This window comes from Oratosquilla oratoria, chromosome 25, assembly GCF_046742065.1.
Source record: "Oratosquilla oratoria isolate Oo_2021 chromosome 25, ASM4674206v1, whole genome shotgun sequence".
In the NCBI taxonomy this organism is placed as follows: Eukaryota; Metazoa; Arthropoda; class Malacostraca; order Stomatopoda; family Squillidae; genus Oratosquilla; species Oratosquilla oratoria.
The window spans coordinates 14,484,688-14,511,493 of NC_134801.1; positions in this window are offsets into that span (position 1 = coordinate 14,484,688).

Here is a 26,806-nt window from a genome sequence, read left to right on the forward strand (position 1 = left end):
CGATACTGATAATTACAAATAGTAGAAGGTAATAGCAGTGATAACTGTAATGTGTACTAATAATGACAAAGTTAGAATATACGAATAATGACAACTTTGGAAGGTGCTACCAATCTTGTGTATTAGTACTAACAAGTTTAGAATATATTGATAATGACAAGTTTAGAATAATGGCAACTTTAGAATACACTAATATTGCCATGTTTAGAATATATTTAATAAACACTGTAAATAAAAAGTTTAGAACATGCCAATTAAGATGTGTTTAGAATATTCTAATGGTTAGAAAGTGATATTAATGATAACTTTAATGTTTACTAATATGGATAATTATAGCATATACTAATAATGATCAGGTTAAAGATACCATCAAGGATAACTTTAATGTGTATTATTAATGACAAGTAATTATAATGAACGGTAATTTTAATTTGTTCTAATGTGTTCAAATAAAAAAATTGGAAAATTCCTTTAATGATACTAATGATACATGTATCCATCACTAACCATCACCCACCACGCACGTGATCCACAGGCTTGCAACATAGCGAGACTCCCCTTCTTGCTAACCTTGCATTTCCCACAACATACCCCTAACGCAGCATATTTCATGACAAACAAGATAGATACCCAACGTCACCAGACTAACCTATTAAAATCCTTTATTATAAACTGCCCTATTATATTACGCATAAACTAACATATATATAATATACCTAACAATATCCACTAACTATAGGACAAACCCTCATATATAAACTGACCCTAATGCATAGAATAGCGAGACTAACGCCTTTGCTTACAGTAACCTACTAACAACCTATATAACCTTTAACACCCATGTCGCGTAGGCGAGAGGCTGGGTAGGTCACGAGCCTACCGGCCAGTCGTCAGAGCTGGGTAGACCGAGTAGGCTACCAGCCTATTGTGCCCTAGGTCAAGGCCTGGCACTTATTGTAATCTGCCCACAGGGCCCATTTGTACCTTTATCATATTTGCAAACCAGATTTGCCTCAATTGTTAATTAAAAGTAGAAAACTCCCGTTTTGGAGTTTATCTCGCCCGCATTAAGTCCTCCTTACGTAACCAACAAACCTATCCAACGGTTACACAACCTATTTAACGGTTACATACATGTACTAATAAAAAAAGTTTAAAATGCATTTTTGATAGGACAAGTTTACAATATACTAATGATGTCAAGTTAAGAAGGTAATATTGATAATAACGTTAATGTGTACTAATAACGAAAAGTTTAGAATATACTAATGTTTAGAAAAAACTCTTAATGTACAAGTAATGAGAAGTTTAGAAGATACTACTAATAATAACTTTAATATGTAGCAATGATAACAGGTTTATAATATACTAATAAAGAAAAGTTTAGAATACACTAATACTAACAAGTTTGGATAAGTTTAATGTGTACTAATAATGACAAGTTTATAATGTACTAACAATGACAAGTTAAGAAGGTGCTATTAACTATATACTAATAATCCATGGTTTAGAATATACCTACAGTGATATTTAGAATATAGTTCAGAAAATACTGTTAAAGGTAACTTTAATGTTTAGAAATAATGACAAGTGTGGAATATACTAATAACGATAAGTTTAGAAGGTTCTACTAATATTAACTTCTAAACTTTGACAAGTTTAGAAGGTATTGTTAATAGTAACTTTTATGTGTACTAATAATCAGAAGTTTACAATATACTATATGTGTACTAATAATGAAAAGATTAGAATATACCAATAATTTTAAGTTTAAAAGGTACTGTTCAAGATAACTTTAATTTATACTAATAATAAGCAAGTTTACAATATACTAATAAAGACAAGTTTAGAAGATAAATGATAAATTCAGTATATACTAATAGTAAATTACTAATAATAAAAAGTTTAGAATATGGTAATAACAAGTATAGAAGGTACTATTAATGATAACCTTAATGTGTGACATGTTTGGAATATAGTAATAATGAGAAGTTTAGAAGGTAGTATTATTGACTATTTTATAATGCACTAATAAGGAAAAGTTTGGAAGATATTATTAATGATAACGTTAATGTGTACTAATAAATACAAATTTGGAATCTAATAATAATAACTTTAATGTGTTATCAAAATAAAAAGTTTAGAATATACTGATAATGAGAAGTTTAGAATAAGTTAATAATGACAATTTTAGAATGTACTATTAATGATAACTTGAATGTGTACTAGTAATAGTAACCTTAAAGTGAATTAATAATGACATATTTAGAGTTTACTAATAATAAGTTTAGAATATACAAATATAGACAGGGTAAGTAATATTGATGACAACTTTAATATATACCAACAATGAGATGCTTAGAAAATACTATCAATGATAACTTTTCAATATACTAATAATGACAAGTTTAGAAAATACTATTAATTTAGAATATACTAATACTGAAAAGTTTAATACACAAGTAAGAAAAAGATTTGAATAAAAGGTAATGACAAGTTTAGAAGAATCTAATATTGATATAGCAATAATCATAAATTAATAAGATCCTATTAATGATATCTTAAATATGAACTAATAACGGCACTTAATAATGAGAAGTTTAAAAGGTACTTTTAATGAAATACAAATAATAAAACGTTTAGAATGAAAGATAATGACAAGTTTAGAAGAATCTAATACTTACATGTTTAAAATATATCAATAATGATAAGTTTAAAAGATCCTATGAATGATAACTTAGATATGTACAAATAATGACACGTAATAATGTTAATGAACGTACTGTTAATGAAAACTTTCATGTGTACTAATAATGAAAGTTTACAATATACTAATTAAGACAAGTTTAGAATATACTAATGATAAGTTGAGAAGTTACTATAACTGTTAACTATAATATAATAATAATGACAAGTTTAGAAGGTACTATTAATGATAAATCTAATAAGTTCTAAAAATGACAAGCTTAGAATATACATATAGGTTCTAAAGGCACTGTTAATGAGTGCTAATAATGAGAATTTTAGAATATACCAATAGTGATAAGTTTGGAAGGTACTAATAACAAAAACTTTAATTTGTATTATTAATGAAAAATTTATCATATAATGATAATAACAACTTTCTAATAATGAAAGTTTCCTGTCTACTAATTATGATAAGTTTAGAATATACAAATAATAACAGATTTAGAAGGAACTATTACTGATAGCTATAAGGTATTCTAAAAATGACAAGTTATACTAATAATATACTAATAATGGCATGTTTAGAATATATTAGCATTGAGAGGTTTAGAAGGTACTATTATTGAAAACTTTAATGTATAATAATAATGAAAAGTTTAGAATATACTAACAATGGCAAGTACTGCTAATATTAAAAATGAGAAGTTTAGAATACAGTATTGATGATAACTTTAGTGTCTACATGTTTAGAATATACTAATAATGACAAGCTTACAATGTACCATTAACGAAAATTTTAATGTGTCCTAATAATGACAAATTCAGAAGGTACTACTAATAGTAACTTTAATGCGTATTAATAATTTAGAATATACTCACAATTATAAGTTTAGAAGGTGCTATCAGATATAACTTTAATTTGAACAAATAAGGACAAGTTTAGAACATACTAATAATGACAAATTTAGACCGTTCTATGAATAAATAATGTCATGTTTAGAAGTTACTATTAATGATGACTTTAATGTGCACTAATAACATGTTTAGAATATACTAATAATGAGAAGTTTAGAAGGTACGATCAATTATAACTTTAATGTACTAATAAGAAGTTTAGAATATACTAAATGACAGGCTTAGACGGATCTACTAATGATATATTTAATTTGTACTAATAATCACAAATTTAAAATGTACTATTGATGACAAGGTTAGAATATTTTAAGAACGATAATTTTAATGTGTTCTAATAAGAAGAGGTTTATAATATCCAAATAATGAAAAATTAGGAAGGTATTTTTAATGATAACTTTAATAATGACAAGTTTAGAATATAGTAATAATAACAAATTTAGAATATACTATTAATGATTACTTAAATGTGTACTAATAAGGCAAGTTTATAATATACTAATGATGTCATGTTACTGTTAAGGTAGAAGGTACTGTTAACGTGTACTAATGATACTAGAATATACAAATAATGACAAGTTTAGAAGATACTACTAATAATAGGATACTACTAATAATAGGATAATGACAAGTTTATAAATTACTAATAAAGAAAAGTTAAAAAACAGCAATAATGACATGTTTAGAAGGTTATATTAATGATAACGTTAATGTGTAATGACACGTTTGAATTATATTAATAATGCAAAGTTTAGAAAATACTAATACTATCAATGATTTGTTTTGAATAAACTAACAATGTCATGTGTAGAAGACACTACTACTTTAACATGTACTCACAAGTTTAGAATATACCAATAATGACAAGTTTAGAAAAATGATAAACTTTGGAATATATTAGTTTTGCCAAGTTTAGAATATACTAATAATGATAAGTATACGAGGTCCTAATAGTTTTAACATGTACTAATAATGAAAAGTTTAGAAGGTATTTCTAATGATAACTTTAATGTGTACTAATAATGACAAGTTTAGAATATACTGATAATGACAACTTTAGAATATACTATTAATGATTAATTTAATGTGTACTAATATGGCAAGTTTATAATATACTAATGATGTCAAGTTAAGAAGGTAATATTGATAATAACGTTAATGTGTACTAATAATGATAAGTTTAGAATATACTGTTAACGTGTACTAATAATACAAGTTTAGGAGATACTACTACTAATAGTTTTAATATATATCAATAACGACAAGTTTATAATATAAAAATAAAGAAAATTTTAGAATGCACTAATACTGACAAGTTTGGAGAGAGTTATGATTGATAAGTTTAATGTGTACTAATAATGAAAAGTTTATAATATACCAACAATAACAAATCAAGAAGGTGCTATTAGCTATAACTTTCAGGTGTCCTAATAATGACAAAATTAGAATATACTAATAACGAGATGTATTGAAGAGATGTACTAATAACCACAGGTTTAGAATGTGTATACAATTAAAAGTTTAGAATCTACTAAGATTGACAGGTTTAGAAGATACTCTTCAATATAACTTTAATGTGTAGAAATAATGACAAGTACTAATAATGATAAGTTTAGAAGGTTCTAGTAATGATAACTTTATTTTGTACTAATAATTACAAGTTTAGCATATAAGTTTACAAGGTACTATTAATGATAACTTTAAGGTGTATTAATAAATACATGTTTCGAACATATTGATTAAGTTTAGAAATTACTAATAATGACAACTTTAGAAGGTAATGTATATGATAACTTTTATTTGTATAACGACCAGAACGCACTAATGACAAATTTAGAATGTACTATAAATGAATACTTTAATGTCTTCTAATAATTAGTTTGAAAAATACTAATATTGAAAAGTTTAAAGGCACTGTTAATGATAACTTTGATATGTACCAATTATCACAAGTTTACAATTTTGTAATATTGACAAGTTTTGGAGGTTATATTAATAATAACGTTAATGTATAGTAATAATGACACGTTTGAATCATATTAATAATGCAAAGTTTAGAAAATTCTAGTATTAGCAAAATCAGAAGTTGCTATTAATGATAAATATAATACGTACTAATAATGATTAGTTCTGAATAACCTAACAATATCATGTTTAGAAGACACTACTAATGGTAACTTTAACATGCATTAATACTCACATGTTTAGAATATACCAATAATGACATGTTTAGAATAATGATAAACTTTGGAATATTTTAGTATTGCCAAGTTTAGAATATACTAATAATGATATGTATACAAGGTCCTAATAATGATAACTCTAATGTGTACTAATAATGACAAGTTTGGAATACCCAAGATGATATGTTTAGTATATACTAATACTGATATGTTTCGAACAATTATTACATTAGAAAGTATTGTGAATGATGATTTTAATATGTTCTAACAATAAGGGTTTAGAACATGCAAATATTGACAAGCTTTAATTTGTACTAATAATGAGAAGTGTAGAATATACTAATGATGACAAATTTAGAACATGCAGTTTATTAGTACTTTCTAAACCTTACGTTATTAATATATTTCAAACGTGTCATTATTAATACACATTAACATTATCATTAATGTAACCTTCTGTACATGTCATTATTAAAATATTGTAAACCTGTACACATTAAAGTTATAATCAATAGTGCCTTTAAAATTGTCATTATAACTTTGTCATTGTTCGGATATTCAACTTTCATTATTAGTATTTTCTAAACATTATTATTAGTATATTCTAAAATTATCATTATTAGCATATTCTAAAATCATCATTATTATATTCTAAAGTTGAGATTAATGATACAAGCTTGTCTTATCATTAAACCTTGTAAACTTATATGCTAAACTTGTCATTATTAGTACAAAATAAAGTTATCATTAATAGTACCTTATAAACTTGTTTTTGTAACAACACATTAAAGTTATCATTAATAGTATCTTTCTAAACTTGTCATTTTAGTACACATTCAATTTATTATCAATAGTACCCTCTACACTTGTCAATTTTTGTATATTATAAACTTGTTATTGTTAATACATATTTAGATTATCATTAAAAGCTTCTCTTTATTAGTACACGTTAAAGTTATCATTAATAGTATATCATAAATGTCATTATTAGTGCACATTAAAGATATCATCAATATTTTCTAGCGATGTCAATGTTCATATATTCCAAGCTTGTCGTTATTGGTACACATTAAAATGATCATCAACAGTACCTTGTCATTATTAGTATATCCCAAACATTAATCATTAGAAGACATGGAAATTTTCATTTATAGTACATTTTACTTTGTCATTATTAGTATGTTCTAAACTTGTCATTATTAGTACAAATTAAAGTTATAACAAAGTTATAATAAAGTTGTCATTATTAGTAACTTGTCATGATTAATAAACTTGTACACAGTGAAGTTATCATAAATATTGTCGTCTAAGCTTATCATTAGTATTCTAAACATGTCATTATTCTAAATTTGTCATTCATAGTATATTCAAAACTCGCTTGCCATTACAAGTATATTCTAAACCTGACATTGTTAGCATATTCTAAATTTGTCAATATTAGTATATTCATTATTAGTACACATTAAAGTTATCATTAACAATATTTTTCAAAGTTGTCATTGTTCTTATATTCGAAACATATCAGTATTAGCATATACTAAACATATCTTCTTTGGTATTCCAAACGTGTCATTATTAGTACATATTAAAGTTATCATTGTTAGGACCTTGTATAATTACCACTATTAGTATATTCTAAGCTCGGCAATACTAATATATTCCAAAGTTTATCATTATTCTAAACTTGTCATTGCTGGTATATGCTAAATTTTGTGAGTATTAGTACATGTTAAAGTTATCATAAGTAGTGTCTTCTAAACATGACATTGTTAGTTTATTCAAAACTAATCATTATTAGTACGTACTATAGTTATCATTAATAGCAACTTCTAATTTTGCTATTATTAGTATTTTCTAAACTTTGCATTATCAATATAATTCAAACATTTCATTATTAATACACATTAACGTTATCATTAATATAATCTTCTAAACTTGTCATTATTATAATATTGTAAACTTGTGATTATTAGCACATTAAAATTATCATTAATAGTGTCATTATTAGTATATTTCAAACATTAATTATTTATAGTACATTCTAAATTTGTCATTAGTACGTTCTAGTCATTGTTAGTACAATTGAAGTTATCATTATTTGTAATTTCTAAGATTAATGTGTTCGAAGCTTGTATTTACTAATACATATTACTGTTATCATTAATAGTACCTTGTAAACTTATATGCTAAACTTGTCATTATATGTACAAAATAAAGTTATCTTTAATAAAACCTTCGTAACTTATCATTAATTGTCATTATTTCTATACATTAAAGTTATCTTGAAGAGTATCTTCTAAACTTGACAATCTTAGGATATTCTAAACTTTTAATTGTAAATATATTCTAAACCTGTGGTTATTAGTACATATCTTCTATACATGCCATTATTAGTATATTCTACTTTTGTCATTATTAAGACACCTTAAAGTTAATATTAATTTGTTAAGTACTATTAATGATAACTCTAATATGTACTCATAATCACGTTTAGAATATACTAATAAGGATAAGCTTAGAAGGTACTATTAATGATAACTTTGATATGCACTAATAATGGCAATTGTAGAGAATACTGATACTGATAAGTTGGGAATATACTATTTTGGGTAAGTTAATAATATACTAATAATGACAAGTTTCGAAAGTGTATTAATGGTAAGTTTAATGTATAGTAATAATGATACGTTAAGAATATACTTATAATGACAAGTTTAGAACATACTAATAATGACAAGTTTACAAGATACTGTTAATGATATAGAACATACTAATAATGATCACATTAAAGATACTGTTAATGATAACTTTAATACCTTTAATGACAAGTTTAGAATATACTAATAATTAAATTTTAGAATATTCTATTAACGATAAATTTAAAGTGTACCAATAGTGACATGTTTAGAAAGCACTTTTAATGATAACTCTAATATATACTCATAATCACATGTTTAGAATATGCTAATAAGGACAAGTTGAGAGGGGTATTAATGATAACTTTAATATGCACTAATAATGGCAATTGTAGAGGATACTGATAATTACAAATATTACAAGGTAATATCAATGATAATTGGCATGTGTAATGACAAAGTTAGAATGTGTAATGACAAAGTTAGAATATACGAATAATGACAACATTGGAAGATGCAAGTTTAGAATACACTAATATTGTCATGTATTTTTTTTAGTAATATATATAGTGTATATTTAGTAAGCAAATAATGAAAAGTTTAGAACATGCCAATGAAGATATGTTTAGAATATTGTAATGGTTAGATTATGCGAATAGAAAGTGCTATTAGTTATAACTTCAATGTATATTAATAATGATGATTATATAACATACTAATAATGATCAGATTAAGGATACTATTAATGATAACTTTAATGTGTGCTATTAATGACAAGTTTAGAATATAAAAGTAATGCCAAGTTTACAATGGTAATTCTAATGTGTTCTAATGTGTTTAAATAAAAAAGTTAGGAAGATGCCTTTAATGATAGTTTTAACATGTACTAATACAAAAGTTTAAAGGGTATTTTTGATAAGGCAAGTTATACTAAAGATGTCAAGTTAAGAAGGTAATATTGATAATGACGTTAACGTGTACTAATAATGACAAGTTTAGAATATACTAATAATAATCTTTAGAAAGTACTCATAATGTGTACCATTAATACTAGAATATACAAGTAATGACAAGTTTAGAAGATACTACTAATAATAACTTGGTAACTCTAATGTGTACTAATAATGATAAGTTTGAAATATACTGATAATGACAAGTTTTTAATATACAAATAAAGAGAAAATTAGAATGTACAAATGATGATAACTTTAACGTGTACATATAATGAATTTTTTAGAAAATACTAAAAATATCAATTTTATAATATTCTAATAGACAGATAATCACAAATAATGACAAGTTTAGAATATACTAATATTGAGAAGTTTACAATATATTAAAATGTAAAGTTTAGAAGTTTTGTGTTCTAATAATGACAATTTACGTAATGACAAGTTACCCTAATGATGAAAAGTTTAGAATGTACTACTAATAACAATGACAAGTATAAAAGGTACAATTAATTATAACAATAATGTGTACTGATAATTACAAGTTTGGAATATACTAATAATGACAAAGATGGAGGGCACTATTAATGATAGTATTAATGTGAAATAATAATGAAAATAATAGAATATACTATTCATAAAAAGTTGAAGATATACTATTAATGACACGTTTTGAATATACTAATAACAAAAAATTATGAATATATTGATAATGATAATTTTGGAAGGAACTATTAATACTTTTAAGATATACTAAGAATGACAAGTTTAGAATATATAAGTAATGACAAGTTTAGAATATACCAATCATGACAAGTTCTGAATACAATAACAATGACAAAATTGATTTGTTGACAAACTTAAAATGTATTAATAATAACATGTTTAGAATTAACTAATCATGACAATATTAAAAGATATTATTAACAATAACTTCAATGTGAACTTATAATGACGAGATTAGAGTATACAAATAATGACAGGTTTAGACAAATTTAATGTACACTAATATAGTACTAATAACAAGTTTAGAAGATGCAATAAATGGCAACTTTAATGTGTAGTTAGAATATACTAATAATGAGAAATTTAGAATATACAAGTAATGACAAGTTTTGAGTATACTGAAAATGGAATATTGTGAATATACTAATAATGAAGTGTTTAGAATACACTAATAATGAGTAGTTCGGAATATACTAAATATAACAAGTTATGACAAGTGTACAATATACTAAAAATAACAAGTTTAGAACAACTTTAGAATATACAAATAGAGACAAGCTTAGAAGATACTAATGAATGATGACAAGTTTAAAAGGTATTATTAACACATACATACATACATACATACATACATACATACATACAAACATACAATACATACAATACATACATACATACATACATACATACATACATACATACATACATACATACATACATACATACATACATACATACATACATACATACATATACACGGGGAGTAGCCAAAAAGAAAAAGGCATAGAAACCACTCCCACCCTTTCCATTCCCTACATATTCCACTCCCCTCCACCCTCCTTCCTCCCTCTTATCTTGGCACCTCCAGGATGACGGGTCATCCCTGGGTCAGAAGCAGTGTCGCAAGACACAGCACCTCCCTCTTCGTCCCCATATGCAGAAAAGGAGAAGACGGGGAGAAATCCCTTCGGCCTGCGTCATTTTTTTTTCTCATACATACTTTCTCACCCACCCATCCCCCACCCAGTCCCCCTCATGCATCACAACATCATCCATATACAACCCTTCTCCATTCACCCCTATCTTCTGTCCTCTCCCGTCCTTCCTCAACAGACATTCCTCTCTTTTGTAATGCCCCTTTCACCTCATCCTTCCATCTCATCCTAGGACTCCCTCTTATTCATTCAATCCACCTCTGCCTTCCACACCTCTTTTACTAATCTTTCTTCACTCATTCTTTACAAATGTCCAAACCATCCTAATACTCTTTCATCAACCCTATCTCCCAGCTCCCTTTCCACCCCTGTTCTCCTCCTCACCTCCTCATTTCTCACTCTATCTAGCATAGTAACCCCCATCATACTTCTCGGACATTTAATCTCAAACACATTCAAACTCTTTCTCTCTTCCTCTCTTATGTTTCATGTTTCATCCCCGTACAATGCTGTTGGTACAACCACTCCTTCATTTAACCTCCTCTTAGCATCCATTTTCAGATAGAATATTCTAATAATGGCAAGTTTACAAGGTACTATTAAGGATGACTTTAATGTTATGAAGTGGCCTTGCTGTGGATGTGTTGTGTCTTGCGACACTGTTTCTGACCCAGTGCAGTGGACAGGATGCAGGGATGACCCGTCATCTAGGAGGTGCCAAGGTAGGAGGGAGAGAGGAGGGTGGAGGAGAGTGTAATATATGGGAAATGAAATGGGTGGTGATTTCTATGCCTTTTTCTTTTTGGCTACCCCCCGTGTAAGGGGGAAAAAGCCTTTGGTATATGTAAGAATTATCATTAATATGATTTGGTATATGTAAGAATTATCATTAATAATAACTTGCCATTATTAGTATATTCTAAACGTTAAAGTTACCATTATTATTGGTATATTCTAAACCTCTCATTATTAGTATATTCTAAACATATTATCAGTACACATGAAAGTTATCGTTAATAGTACCTTCTAATTTTGTCATTATTAGAATATTTTAAAATTGCCATTATTGGTACACATTAAAGTTATCATTAATAGTACATTCTAAACTTTTTTAGTGTACGTATATTCTAAAAATTTCATTATCAATGTTGTTAGTATATTCTAAACTTATTGGTATGTACTAAAGTTATTAGTACCTTCTAACCTTATTCTTTTCAAGTGTATTTTAAACTTATTATTGTACCTTCTAAATTTGAAATTGTTAGTATATTCCAAATTTCATTTTGTACACATTCATGTTATTATTAATAGTACCTTTTAAACTTTTCATTATAAGTATATTCTAAATTTATCATTTTTACGATATTCTAAACTTGTCATTATTAGTGTATTCTAAACTTTTCATCATTAGTACACATTTAAATTTTCATTGATATTACCCTTTAAACGTTTCATTTGTCATTATTAGTACACATGAAAGTTATCATAAATAGTCCTTCTAGACGCGTTAGTATTACTATATTCTAAACTTATCATTATAAGTATATTCCAAGCTTCTTGTCATTAGTACACTAAACTTTTCATTATTAGCATATACAACATTTAACTTGTCTTCATTAGTATATTCAAAACCTTCATCATTAGTATATTCTAAACCTTTTATTATTATTTATTAACTTTTCATTATTATATTCTAACTTTTATTTTTAGTATATTCTAAACTTGTCTTTATTAGTATTCATTAAGTTAGCATTGATACTACATTCTTTATTGACATCATTATTATATACAGAACTTTTCATTGTTTGTATACTCTAAACATGTCATTTTTAGTATATTCTAAACTTGTCCTTATTAGTATTCATTAAGTTAGCATTGATAGTACATTCTTTATTGACATCATTATTATATACTGAACTTTTCATTATTTGTATTTTCTAATCATGTCATTATCAGTACACATTAAATTTATCATTAACAGTACCTTCTAAAATTGTCATTATTAGTATACTCAAAAATTGTCATTATTAATATATTCTAAATTTGTCATTATTAGTACACATTAAAGCTATCCATAATAGCTTCTAATCTTGTCATTATTAGTATATTTTAAACGTGCCATTATTTATATTCTGAACGTGTCATTATTGGTACACATTAAAGTTACCATTAATAATTTCGTCTAAACTTTTCATTATTGGTATATTCTAATAGTATATTATAAACTTGTTATTGTTAGTATGTTCTACGCTTGGTTATTATTAGTATATTCTTAACATGTCATTTTTAGTATATTCTAAACTTTTCATTTTTAGTACGCATTTTTTTTTGTAAACATGTCATTATTAGTATTTTCTAAACTTTTCATTTTTAGTACGCATTAAGGTTATCATTGTAATTTTGTCATTATTAGGATATTCTAAACTTGTCATTATTAGTATATTCTAAACTTGTCTTTGTTAGTATAACCTAAACTCATTATAGGTATATTCCAAACTTATCATTATTAGTATATATTAATGTTATTATTAATAGTACTTTCTAAACCACTTATCATTAGTATATTCTAAAGTGGTCATTATTAGTATATTCTAAACTTGTCCTTATCAGTATATTTTAAATTTGCCATTATTACTATATTCAAAATTTATAACTTTTAGTATATTCCTAACTTGTTATTATTAGTATATTATTAACTTGTCATTATTAGCATTTTTTTAACTTCTCATTATTAGTATATTCTAAACTTCTCATTATTAGTACATATTAAATATATCATTAAGAGTGCCTTCTTAACTTGTCATTATTAGTAAACATTAAAGTTATCATTAATAGTACCTTCTAAACTTGTCATTATTAGTATATTCTAAGTTTGTTATTATTTTTAATCCCTAAAGTTACCATTAGTAATGTATTCTAAACTTGTCATTATTAGTATATTCTAAACTTTAAAGTTATCATTAATAGTTACCTTCTATACTTTTTATTATAAACATTCCTGACCCTTCCTTGGCCTCCTCTATGATCGCTTGGGCGGTCCTGAAAGAACCTTCACTACCTGCCATGATGAGCGCTGAGTTAATCCGACAACTGCGTGGACGTACTTATTACTAATCATGCACACTTCACTTGTCCCGCAGTTCTGTATTTCTCTCTCTCTCAACCGAGTCCCTGTTCGTGGCGCCACTGTCAAATAGGTTCGAACGGTAATACTCGGGAAATTTGAGAAGGCGAGAGAAACACACGACACACCAACAAAATGTGTTTATTCGGAATAACACAGGCTAAAATTAAGTTTACACAAAATATTAAATTATAAAAATAAATTGTAACTTCCCTGGGTGGGGAGAAAGAGACTGAAGTGGCCTGCTCGGCAAGCAGACAGGTCTCTCTTGTCCTTCGACGACGACGAGCGTCGGAAAAGAAGTGCCTTCCAGGTTCTCCATGCCCTTCCTTTGCACGTCCGGGAGGGTGAGGGAGAGTGGAAGGGCATGGATCTGCGCATGCGCACAGCAGTAGTGACCTCGTATAGGGACAGTTGGCAGCACTGAAGCCAAGCATGACCTCACGATGACGGTCCTTCGGCCGGTCAGGTGCACTGGCTCACCAGCACCAAGCTTCGTCTCGGGCCAAATCACGTGGTCGACGCCCGCGCCGACAGCCCTCCAAGTCTCGTCACGTGACCCACGTGACAAGTACACATTACATTTATCATTAATTGCAACTTCTAATTTTGCTATTCCTAGTATTTTCTAAACTTTGAATTATCAATATATTTCAAGCATGTCATTACTACACATTAACGTTATCATTTTAACTTTCTAAACTTGCGGTTATTACAATATTTTAGACTTGTGAGTATTAGTCCACATTAAAATTATCATTAATAGTGCCTTCTAAACTTCTCATTATTAGTATATTCTAAGCTTGTCATTATTTGTGCACATTAAATTTTAATAGCACTTTATATATTTGCCATTATTAGTGTATCGTTATTAGTAAATATAAAAATTATCCTTAGCAGTGCCTTGTAAACTTATTCTCGTATATTCTGAAACTGTCGTTATTAGTATATCCTAAACGTGTCACAATTAATGTATTAGAGATTAGTATATTCTAAACTTGTCATTATTAATATTTTATTCTAAACACATTATTAGTATATTCTAAACTTTTGATTATCAAACGATTCATCAAAACTTGATATAATTAGTATGTTCGAAACTTGTCTTTAGTACACATTAATGTTATCATTAATAGTACCTATAAACTTGTCGTTAGTAGTACATTCTACACTTGTCATTAAAGTTATAACTCTTGATTTGTCATTAATCGTATATTCTAAACTTGTCATGATCAGAACATATTAAAGTTATCATTGATAGTACCTTTTCAATTGGTATTCTAAACCTGTCAGTCCTGGTAAAATCTAAAATCATCATTATTAGTAAACATTAATAGTATCTTCTAAACCTGTCATTATTGGAGTATTCTAAACTTGTCATTATTGGTATATTCTAAACTTATCATTATTATTACACATTAAATATATCATTAATAGTATCTTTAAACTTGTCATTATTATTTATCATTTATAGTACTTTCTAAAATTCTCATTATTGGTATATTCTACACATGTTAATATTAGTACATTTTAAACATGTTTTCATCGGTATACTCTAAACTTATCATTTTTTGTATATTCTAAAGACGTCCATATTAGCTCACGTTAAATTTATCATTAATAGGACGTACTAAACTTATCATTACTAGTACATTATGAACTTTGCAATATAAGTACATTCTAATCTTTGTCATTATTGTTATATTTTAAACTAGTACATGTCATTATTAGTATATTCATAACTCGTCATTATTAGTAAACATAAAAGTTTACCATTAATAGCATCTTCTAATCTTGTCATTATTAGTACACATAAAATTTATCATTATCATTACCTTCTAATCTGGCATTATTATCATTAGTACATATTAAAGTTATTAGTAGCATCTTCCAAAGTTGTCATTATTCGTATATTCTAACTTTGTCATTACACATTACAGTTATCATTGATATTACCTTGTAATATTTGTAATTATCAGTACAATTGCCATTATTAGTGCATATTAGAGTTATCATTAATACCAGACGCTGTCGGGCAGTGGCGGAGGAAGGTTGTTCCGATCATAACTCCAGACAATCTTCTTGTATTATATGACCACGAAGTTGGGAAGAAAAGGAGCTCCTTAGATCACACCTATGCTGCTATTGAATCCTCTCAGGAAGTTAACAACATGGATATGACTGCCACAGAGTCGGAATAATGAAAACTGTGAAGGAAGTAGCATGATAGAGACGTCAACACAGGGAGTAGGAGAGGTGAAGGACTGGGCCAAGATAGCTGAGAACTCGAACGACAGTGTCAACAATGCCGGTTCCCGTGCCAAGAGAATGAAGGTTAGTGGAACGTCTGAAGACCAAGCTAAATCTGCCACCACGAAAGATCCCTTAATGACTGCAATAGAAGCAGCCGGCATGGACCAGGACTTGATAATTGAAGAAAATAACACCGCAGACACTAAAGCAGCTGATGTGAATCAAGATATTATAGTCGGGGACAACAACACCACAGGTAGGGAAAGAGTCATGATAGCATTTCCAGAAAAATGTAACCTCTCTCTGGAAAACAAATATATCTGGTATATGGCTCTATCAAAACAACACCCTGAGTGTAGGCCACTCTTTAAGGAAGGGAGGAATGCACCATATATCACATTAATCAATGGTCAGCAATATAACACCATGATAACAGATGACTTCCAGGGACAAGTAATGAAACCTATAACTGGCTTTCAACGTACTGTGGTCATTTTTGACGTACCTACTTATATAAATGTCAATTTATTACAGTGTTCACCAGGATTCCAGTGGCTAAAACGACGGATGGTTGGGAAATATCCAAGGAGCAGTATCAGGACCTATTGACACAGAAACTCACATCACCGGTGTTGGAAGGAAGAAAGTTGCTCCCTATGTTCCAGAGCCAGACCTGTGTCAAAGGTGTAGCAAATGGGGACACAAAAGTTGGCGATGTCGAACTACATATGTGCGATGCAGATACTGTGCTCTACCACCAAGTATACCAAGTATACCCACTACTGTATACCAAACTGCTCCTCCACCTACAAAAACTGCTTGGAACGTCACAGCAATGCAGGAAGAATTCCCACCTTTGCAACAGGAGAAAGCAACAACTAATTCTACAACTAAGGTGAGGTCACTATCCATTACTCAGTCAAATAAAGTAAATATAGTGGCTAAAGAGCAGGAACGACTAAGTTTAGCAGTGGACAAACTTACTACATTGTTAAATGAAAGTATAGAGGAATTAAGAGCAGATAGAGTAAGACTTGAGAGAAAGATGAAAGAATACACAGGAATTAGTGCATCAAAACACACACAAAGTCCAACAGGAAGTACAGGAATTTGTGCAACAAGACATTCAGAAAGTACATCATGAATTACAGGAAACTGTATCAAGGCATTCAGAAAGTTCAACAAGAAGTAAAGGAAACTGTGCATCAAGAAATACAGAAGGCTAACTGTCAACAAGCAAAGAATATGGAATCTATCATGGAAAACTTGAAATTTTGAAAAAGCGAGATAAGGAGAGACACGAAAATTACGAACAGCTATCTAGGAATATAGAACTAATTCTAGAGAAATTTGAAGCCTTCAGAATAGAAGTCTTTGCTAGCCAGAACAATAAACAGTGGCCTCCACCAAAATGATGCAAAACCCTACAATGAATAACAAAATTTTCCATTTATTGACATGGAATGTTAATGGACTAAGAGATAGGATAACTGATATACATGCATATATTCTTCAACAGAGCCCTGACTTCATAGCTGTACAGGAAACTAAACCAGAGGTGTATGAACTCAGAGGATATTATCAACATATTCTTAGTTGTGATGATGGAAGCAGTAGAGGTATGGTTACTTATGTTAAGTCTGGACTTCCAGTTACCTTGGTGGAGAAAGGAGTCAATGGGGGGATAGAATATATCACTGTGTGTCTACATTTACTTCCGCACATATTAGAAGAAAGTACAATTCTTTTGGGTGATCTTAATGCTAGACATGTAGACCTAGGTAGTTTTAAGACTTCTAATACTAATGGCGTAAGGTGGGTAACCTTTCTTAAAGCTAATAACAATGTACAAATTACTGGTGCCAAAGTCCCTACACATGTTCAGGGAGGGAGACTAGATTATGTTGCTTTATTTAATATGCCATTTTGTACGTGTGAAACTAATGTTGTACCATCTCTTCTCAGTGACCACTTTGCCCTTAAGACATATATCCCCCTCTCCACAACCAACATAGTACACAGAAAAAGGTTAAGCATCCCCTCAAGTAAATTTCCTGGGCTCCTGATAAATGTTAAGAAATGGTACAGTAATAACAATATTAATTTACAAGATGCCAATGATATTTATCAGGGATTACTTAAAGTAATTAATGAATATGTAGACAACAACAAGACTAGGCAGAAGCACACTCATAATCAAAAGAGATCATATGCGCATGACCCTGTTATATTAAATTGTCAGGATACAATGGCAGCCTTACAGAGTAGATGGCAAGCACAGCCAAATGATCATGATGTCAAGAGAGCTATGGGAACAGTTGTTAAACATTTGTCTGAGCTAAAGAGAGATATGAGGAAGAAGTATTGGGATGAGTTTCTAAATAAAATTCGTAACACCAAATCAATACAGGAGGTTTGGTATCACGTTAATAAGGTCAAAGGTAAGAAAACTTCAGTAACCAGTGACTCAAATCCTGCAAAAAAGGTCAAAGAGCTCATTAAACAATGGAGTTCTGCTTCTGCTTTGTCTGGTCTGCCTGTTGGACATCAAATTGCTCTGGCAGAGAATAGGTTACAAAGGTTACAGTTAGTAAATCATAATGTTAAGTTGGATGATGACACTTGTGTACCTATATCAATAGATGAACTATTATATGCTGTCAAAAGTGGTAAATCAACAGCCCCTGGTGAGGATGGACTTATATATAATATTATAAATGCATTACTGAATATTGACGGGAAAAATCTCATACTAGATATGTTTAATGTGTCTTACAGAAATAGTACGTTACCCCCAGCATGGAAATCAGCCATAATTATACCTGTACCTAAAAGTGATGGAAAATTTCGACCAATCTCATTTACCAGCTGTTTGTGCAAAATGATGGAAAGAATTGTCTTACGTAGGTTAATTTATAAAGTGGGTGATAAAATGTCTGAAAATTTATATGGTTTCATGAAGGGACGTGCTACTAGCGACTAGCGACTAAGTCTTATGCTATACAATATACTAATGGATGAAATTGCTCGATATGAATTTACACAGGGTACCAAAGTCATCATTTATGCTGATGACATACTTATTCAATGTGATACACCTAAAACACTTAGCATACATAGGGCTTGTCATTAATGAAAACAAAACTAAATTTCAAGCTAAACAGAAAAAGTGTAGGAAACCTACTGTAAATGGTGTAAAAATTGAGCGTGTCTTTAACTACAAATATTTGGGTGTACAATTAGGTTATAGAAATGCTAATTATTGTATTGAATATGTTAAAAATATGTGTGTATCTAGGCTAGCTCCTCTCAAAGTCTTAGCAAAGAGAGGGTCAGGTGTTGGTGTACCTATACTTCGCATGTTTTATATATATGTGATACGTTCCCTCATAGATTATGCTTCACTTGTGTTGGTGCAATACAATACACAACAACTTAAATGCTTTGAAGTCATACAAAATAAGGCGATGAGAATTATTTTAGGGTGTGCTACAACAACTAAGATAGAGGTATTAAGAAGAGAGTTAATATTACCTAGTATTTTTTTAAGAATAGAAGAAATAACGAATCGAACTGTATGTCGTATAGTGTGTAAAGGTATAAACTCTCTCCAAAGAGATATATTAGCATTATATAATGATAATCATGTAACTAACAACCCATATCTTTGCAAAATATGTAAGGTTGTAAGAAAGCTTGATATTATGAACTAATATAATGTCCTCATAAAAAATAACTACTATACCACCTGGAATCCATATAATATAAAAATTGACATTGAAAAGCTAAGTAAACCAAAGGAACAATGGTATAAATACGAATTAAAAGCACATTTTCTTGACAAATTGTCACAATACCCACGGAAACAGGTGGTACATGTGTACTGTGATGGGTCAGTTGAGGGTACCAAGACAGGATGTGGGGTGTTTATAAGGGAATATTCTTCCTCTGAAGAATTTCAAGATTATGAATTTTCTAAGACTACCAAATATTTGTCATCAACCAGAACTGAACTATATGCTATCCTAGAAGGCTTATATATTATTTCGAGTATGGGTAAAAATGTATACTTTTTTGTCGATAGTCAGAGTGCATTATATGAACTTGTATCTTCCTCTCCAGCTGATTGTAATGTTGTTAACAGATGTTTAAATATTACATATAATCTGGAGAGAAACAATACACATATTTATTTTGTATGGGTACCATCCCATATAGGATTGTATTATAATGAAAAAGCAGATAGTCTTGCACGAAATGCAATTAGAGATGTTAACAATATTCCTGGTAATGAATACACATATAAACATATAAGGTCAATAATAAGATCAAATGTTATTTCTAACATGGATATAGACCTAGATAAATGTTGCGAGAAGGGTAGTGTAAGTAGCAAGCATTATAAGGCAGTATTAAATAATACAGAGGAATATCCATATGGTAGACATAGTTCCCAAATGGATTTAGTCACTATGAGACTCAGACTGGGATATAAGTATTACTGGGAGGTATACAGGGAAGCTGAACCTGAGCCTGAACTGAACTGAACTGAACTGAACTGAACTGAACTGAACTGAACCTGAACCTGAACCTGAACCTGAACTTTATGCGCAAGGCCGGGAGGACATTCACTACAACATTATGTACAGTATTGCCCAATAATGGAACCTCATTGAGCTCATATGCTATTACATAGATAATGATATCTTAACTAAAATTGTTAAAAATACATCCAATGTTTGCTTTCAAATGTTAAATACAACACTGTGATATTGTAATATAAGCATTTATTTTGATAAAACTGTAATAAACAAATTAAATATAAAATGTATAGGGGTTAGTTGGCAAGACCCAACTCTCTCCTTTGTTGTACATCAACAATAAACTTATTGAATTGAATTGAATTGACTGTTATCATTAATACTACCCTCTCAACTTGTCCTTATAAGTACATTCTAAACCTGTGATTATGAGTATATATTAGAGTTATAATTAATAGTGCTTTCTAAATCTTTCATATTCTAGGCTTGTCACTATTGGTACACTTTAAATTTATCGTTAATAGAATATTCTAAAATTTCATTATTAGCATATTCTAAACTTGTCATTAAAGTTATCATTAACAGTATCTTTAATGTGATCATTATTAGTATGTTCTATATCATTAACAGTATCTTGTAAACTTGTCATTATTAGTATGTTCTAAACTTGTCATTATAAGTATATTCTTAACGTATCATTATTACTATACTTTAAACTTACCATTAATACACTTTCGAAACTTGTCATTATTAGTATATTATAAACTTACCCAAAATAGTATACTCCCAACTTTCATAATATTTTCTAATATTTGTTATTACCAGTATCCTCTACAATTGCCATTATTAGTGCATATCAAAGTTATCATTAATAGTACCTTCTAAGCCTATCCTTATTAGTATATTCTAAACGTGATTATGAGTACATATTAGAGTTATCATTAATAGTACTTAACAAATTAATATTAACTATAACTTTAAGGTGTATTAATAATGACAAAATTAGAATATACTAATAATGGCATGTATAGAAGATATGTACTAATAACCACAGGTTTAGAATATATTTACAATTAAAAGTTTAGAATATTCTAAGATTGTCAAGTTTAGAAGATACTCTTCAAGATAACTTTAATGTATAGAAATAATGACAATTGTGGAATATACTAATAATGATAAGTTTAGAAGGTTCTATTAATGATAACTTTATTTTGTACATATATTGACAAGTTTAGCATATATGTTTACAAGGTACTATTAATGATAACAGTAATATGTATTAGTAAATACAAGTTTCGAACACATTAATTTTAGAAATTACAAATAATGATAACTTCAATTGTACTAATAATGACCAGAACGTACTAATGACAAATTTAGAATGTACTATAAATAATTAATGTTTGAAATATACTAATAATGACACTATAATTATAATTTTAATATGTGCTAATAATCACAAGTTTACAATATTATAATAATGACAAGTTTAGAGGGTTATATTAATGATAACGTTAATGTGTAGTAATAATGACATGTTTGAATTATATTGATAATGCAATGTTTAGAAAATACTAATAATAGCAAAATTAGAAGTTGCTATTAATGATAACTATAGTACGTACTAATAATGATTAGTTTTGAATAAACTAACAATGTCATGTTTAGAAGACACTACTTATGATAACTTTAACATGTACTAATACTCACAAATTTAGAATATACCAGCAATGACAAGTTTAGAATAATGATAAACTTTGGAATATATTAGTATTGCCAAGCTTAGAATATACTAATAGTGGTAAGTATACAAGGTCCTAACAATGTTAACTCTAATATGTACTAATAATGACACGCTTGGAATACCAAAGAAGATATGTTTAGTATATGCTAATACTGATATGTTTCGAATATAAGAACAATGACAACTTTGAAAAATATTGTTAATGATAACTTTAATGTGTACTAATAATGAATATACTAATATTGACAAATGTAGAATATGCTAACAATGTCATGTTTAGAATATACTTGTAATGGCAAGTTTAGAATACACTAATAATTACAAAGTTAGAAGGTATTATTAATGATAGATTTAATGTGTACTAATAATAGCGAGTTTAGAATATACTAAGAATGACAAATTTAGAATAATGACATGTTTTGAATACTAATGATAAGCTTAGACGATAATATTTATTGTTAGGACCTTGTATACACTATTAGTATATCCTAAGCTTGACAATACTAATATATTCCAAAGTTTATCATTATTCTAAACTTGTCATTGCTGGTATATTCTAAATTTGTGAGTATTAGTACATGTTAAAGTTATCATAAGTAGTGTCTTTGTTAATTTTGTTAATTTATTCAAAACTAATCATTATTAGTACGTACTATATTATAATATTGTAAACTTGTGATTATTAGCACATTAGAATTATCATTAATAGTGTCATTATTAGTATATTTCAAACATTAATTATTAGAAGACATTAAATTTTTCATTTATAGTACATACTAAATTTGTCATTAGTACGTTCTGGTCATTATTAGTACAATTAAAGTTATCATTATTTGTAATTTCTAAAATTAATATGTTCGAAACTTGTATTTACTAATACATATTAAAGTTATCATTAATAGTACCTTGTAAACTTATATGCTAAACTTGTCATTATATGTACAAAATAAAGTTATCTTTAATAGAACCTTCTAAACTTATCATTATTAGTATATTCCACGATTGTCATTATTTATACACATTAAAGTTATCCTGAAGAGTATCTTCTAAACTTGACAATCTTAGTATATTCTAAACTTTTAATTGTAAATATATTCTAAACCTGTGGTTATTAGTACATATCTTCTATACATGCCATTATTATTATATTCTAATTTTGTCATTATTAAGACACCTTAAAGTTATAGTTAATATTAATTTGTTAAGTACTATTAATGGTAACTCTAATATGTACTCATAATCACGTTTAGAATATACTAATAAGGATAGGCTTAGAAGGTACTATTAATGATAACTTTGATATGCACTAATAATGGCAATTGTAGAGGATACTGATAATAACAAATATTAGAAAATATGATGAAAGTTGAGTAAGTTTTTGGGTAAGTTTATAATTTTGGGTAAGTTTATAATATACTAATAATGACAAGTTTCGAAAGTGTATTAATGGTAAGTTTAATGTATAGTAATAATGATACGTTAAGAATATACTTTTAATGACAAATTTAGAACATACTAATAATGACAAGTTTACAAGATACTGTTAATGATATAGAACATACTAATAATGATCACATTAAAGATACTGTTAATGATAACTTTAATAACTTTAATGACAAGTTTAGAATATACTTATAATGAAATTTTAGAATATTCTATTAACGATAAATTTAAAGTGTACCAATAGTGACAAGCTTAGAATATGAAAGATAATTACATGTTTAGAAAGCACTATTAATGATAACTCTAATATGTACTCATAATCACATGTTTAGAATATACTAATAAGGACAAGTTGAGAGGGTAGTATTAATGATAACTTTTGATCGTCCATCAAAAAAAAAAAAAAAAAAAAAAAAAAAAAAATTCTGAAAATATTTCTTCTAAAAGTGTTGCTCATAAGCTATCTCGTGGCTGAGTATGGAAGCTATATCTTGATTTTTACTATCTAAAAAAAATATAATACAGTACCCCCCCCCCCCCCTACTGTGGCTGGGTCGTGTGCGCTGCGTACTGCATATTACGTTTTCTGTTGTTACATATCTTTGCTAACAAAAGAAGCTGTGTATTTTGCACAATATTTATGCTTTTTTATGATAAATAATAGCATACGAGCTAATATGTTGACAGATGCTGTGACAGATGCTGTGACAGTTGACACAGTATTATGGGAAGGCAATACGTGATTGTGTGAATACTGACGTTCAGACAATGCGTAAAGCTATCATGGCCTCCTATCTGCATTCCGTCAGCACAGATGAGAAGCCATTGCATTCTAAGGAGAAGACTCGTGGTGTTTTTTTTCCAGAGAGCACTAGCCAGGCAAGAGGAACCCGAGTCTCACAGAGTCAAGAAGCCGTTCCTGGCGAAGATTCCCACTGAGAAGCGGAAATCCATCCTGGCAATATATCAAGACTTCACCTCTACAGAGCTTTTAGAGAAATGCCTCAAGGGAAGGACACAAAACCAAAATGAAAGCTTCCATGCAAAGATCTGGGCTTTGAGTTCAAAGAGGAAGTTTGCATCAGCAGCTAGAGTTCAATTCTGTACTCAAGTTGCAGTTCTGAACCACATCTTTGGTTATGAACTTGCATATATGCCATCAGCAAGAGGGACAACAACCAGTGATGTCATAAAACAGCTTAGGATGGCAGATAAAGATCGTCTGTCGCCAAAGATGCATCGCGCCAAGAAAAGGAAAAGTGCAATGTAACCCTGTTGGATACTAACTGGATTCATCATATAAACCTGTAATTAATCAAAAGCTGGCAACAAAGAGTAGGGTTGTGCCTATGATACTCTTTCAACACCATAACATCCTAAATGACGCTCATTCCTGAAAAACTTGATTTTTGCACATTTAACTTGATTCAAATCAAACGCCTTCACTGATTTTTAACTGCAAATCCTTTTCGGATTCAGCATAATTGGGAGAACATTTGGAGGCAGATTTATGTCCTTCTGTCAAGGACTAGTAGGATTTTTTCATATATATATTTTGATTTTTTTCGTTTTTTTCATCAACTTACTTTGGATTTTTTTTCTCATAATACACTGATCAGAACATCATAATTCTGCCTCCGTTTCTTTATCTATCTTAGCCCATTATAAAGACAAAAAATAATCAATATCCAGTCAAAGGTCTATCCTTTGAATCAATTTCAAAATTTTCAAAAATTACCCCTCGAAAAAAAAGTCTTAATAAAAAAGTATAAGCATAAATGACTTGAAAACTCGGTGGTATCTTCTCTGAGACAAGACAGTTACTAGGAAAAGATCTCAGCCACTTTCACCCCAAACTAAAAAAGTTTTATTTTCTAATGGACGATCCCCTTAATATGCACTAATAATGGCAATTGTAGAGGATACTGATAATTACAAATATTACAAGGTAATATCAATGATAACTGTAATGTGTAATGACAAAGTTAGAATGTGTAATGACAAAGTTAGAATATACGAGTAATGACAACTTTGGAAGATGCTACTAATCATGTATATTAATACTAACAAGTTTAGAATATAATGATAATGACAAGTTTAGAATAATGACAACTTTAGAATACACTAATATTGCCATGTTTAGAATATATTTAATAAGCAAATAATGAAAAGTTTAGAACATGCCAATGAAGATATGTTTAGAATATTCTAATGGTTAGATTATACCAATTAATGATAACTTTAATGCGTACTATTAATGACAAGTTTAGAATATAGAAGTAATGACAAGTTTACAATGGTAATTCTAATGTGTTCTAATGTGTTTAGATAAAAAAAAGTTAGGAAGATGCCTTTAATGATAGTTTTAACATTTACTAATAAAAAAGTTTAAAGGGTATTTTTGATAAGGTAAGTTTACAATATAATAAAGATGTCAAGTTAAGAAGGTAATATTGATAAAAACGTTAACGTGTACTAATAATGACAATTTTAGAATATACTAATAATTACAAGTTTAGTTAATGATAAGTTTAGAAGGTACTATTACTGACTTTAATGTGTACTAATGATAATAATGCCAGGTTTAGAACATACTACTAAAACAAGATTAGAAGGTACTGATAATGAGAAGAATTTTTAACATAAGATGAATTATGGGCTTGTCAGTGTA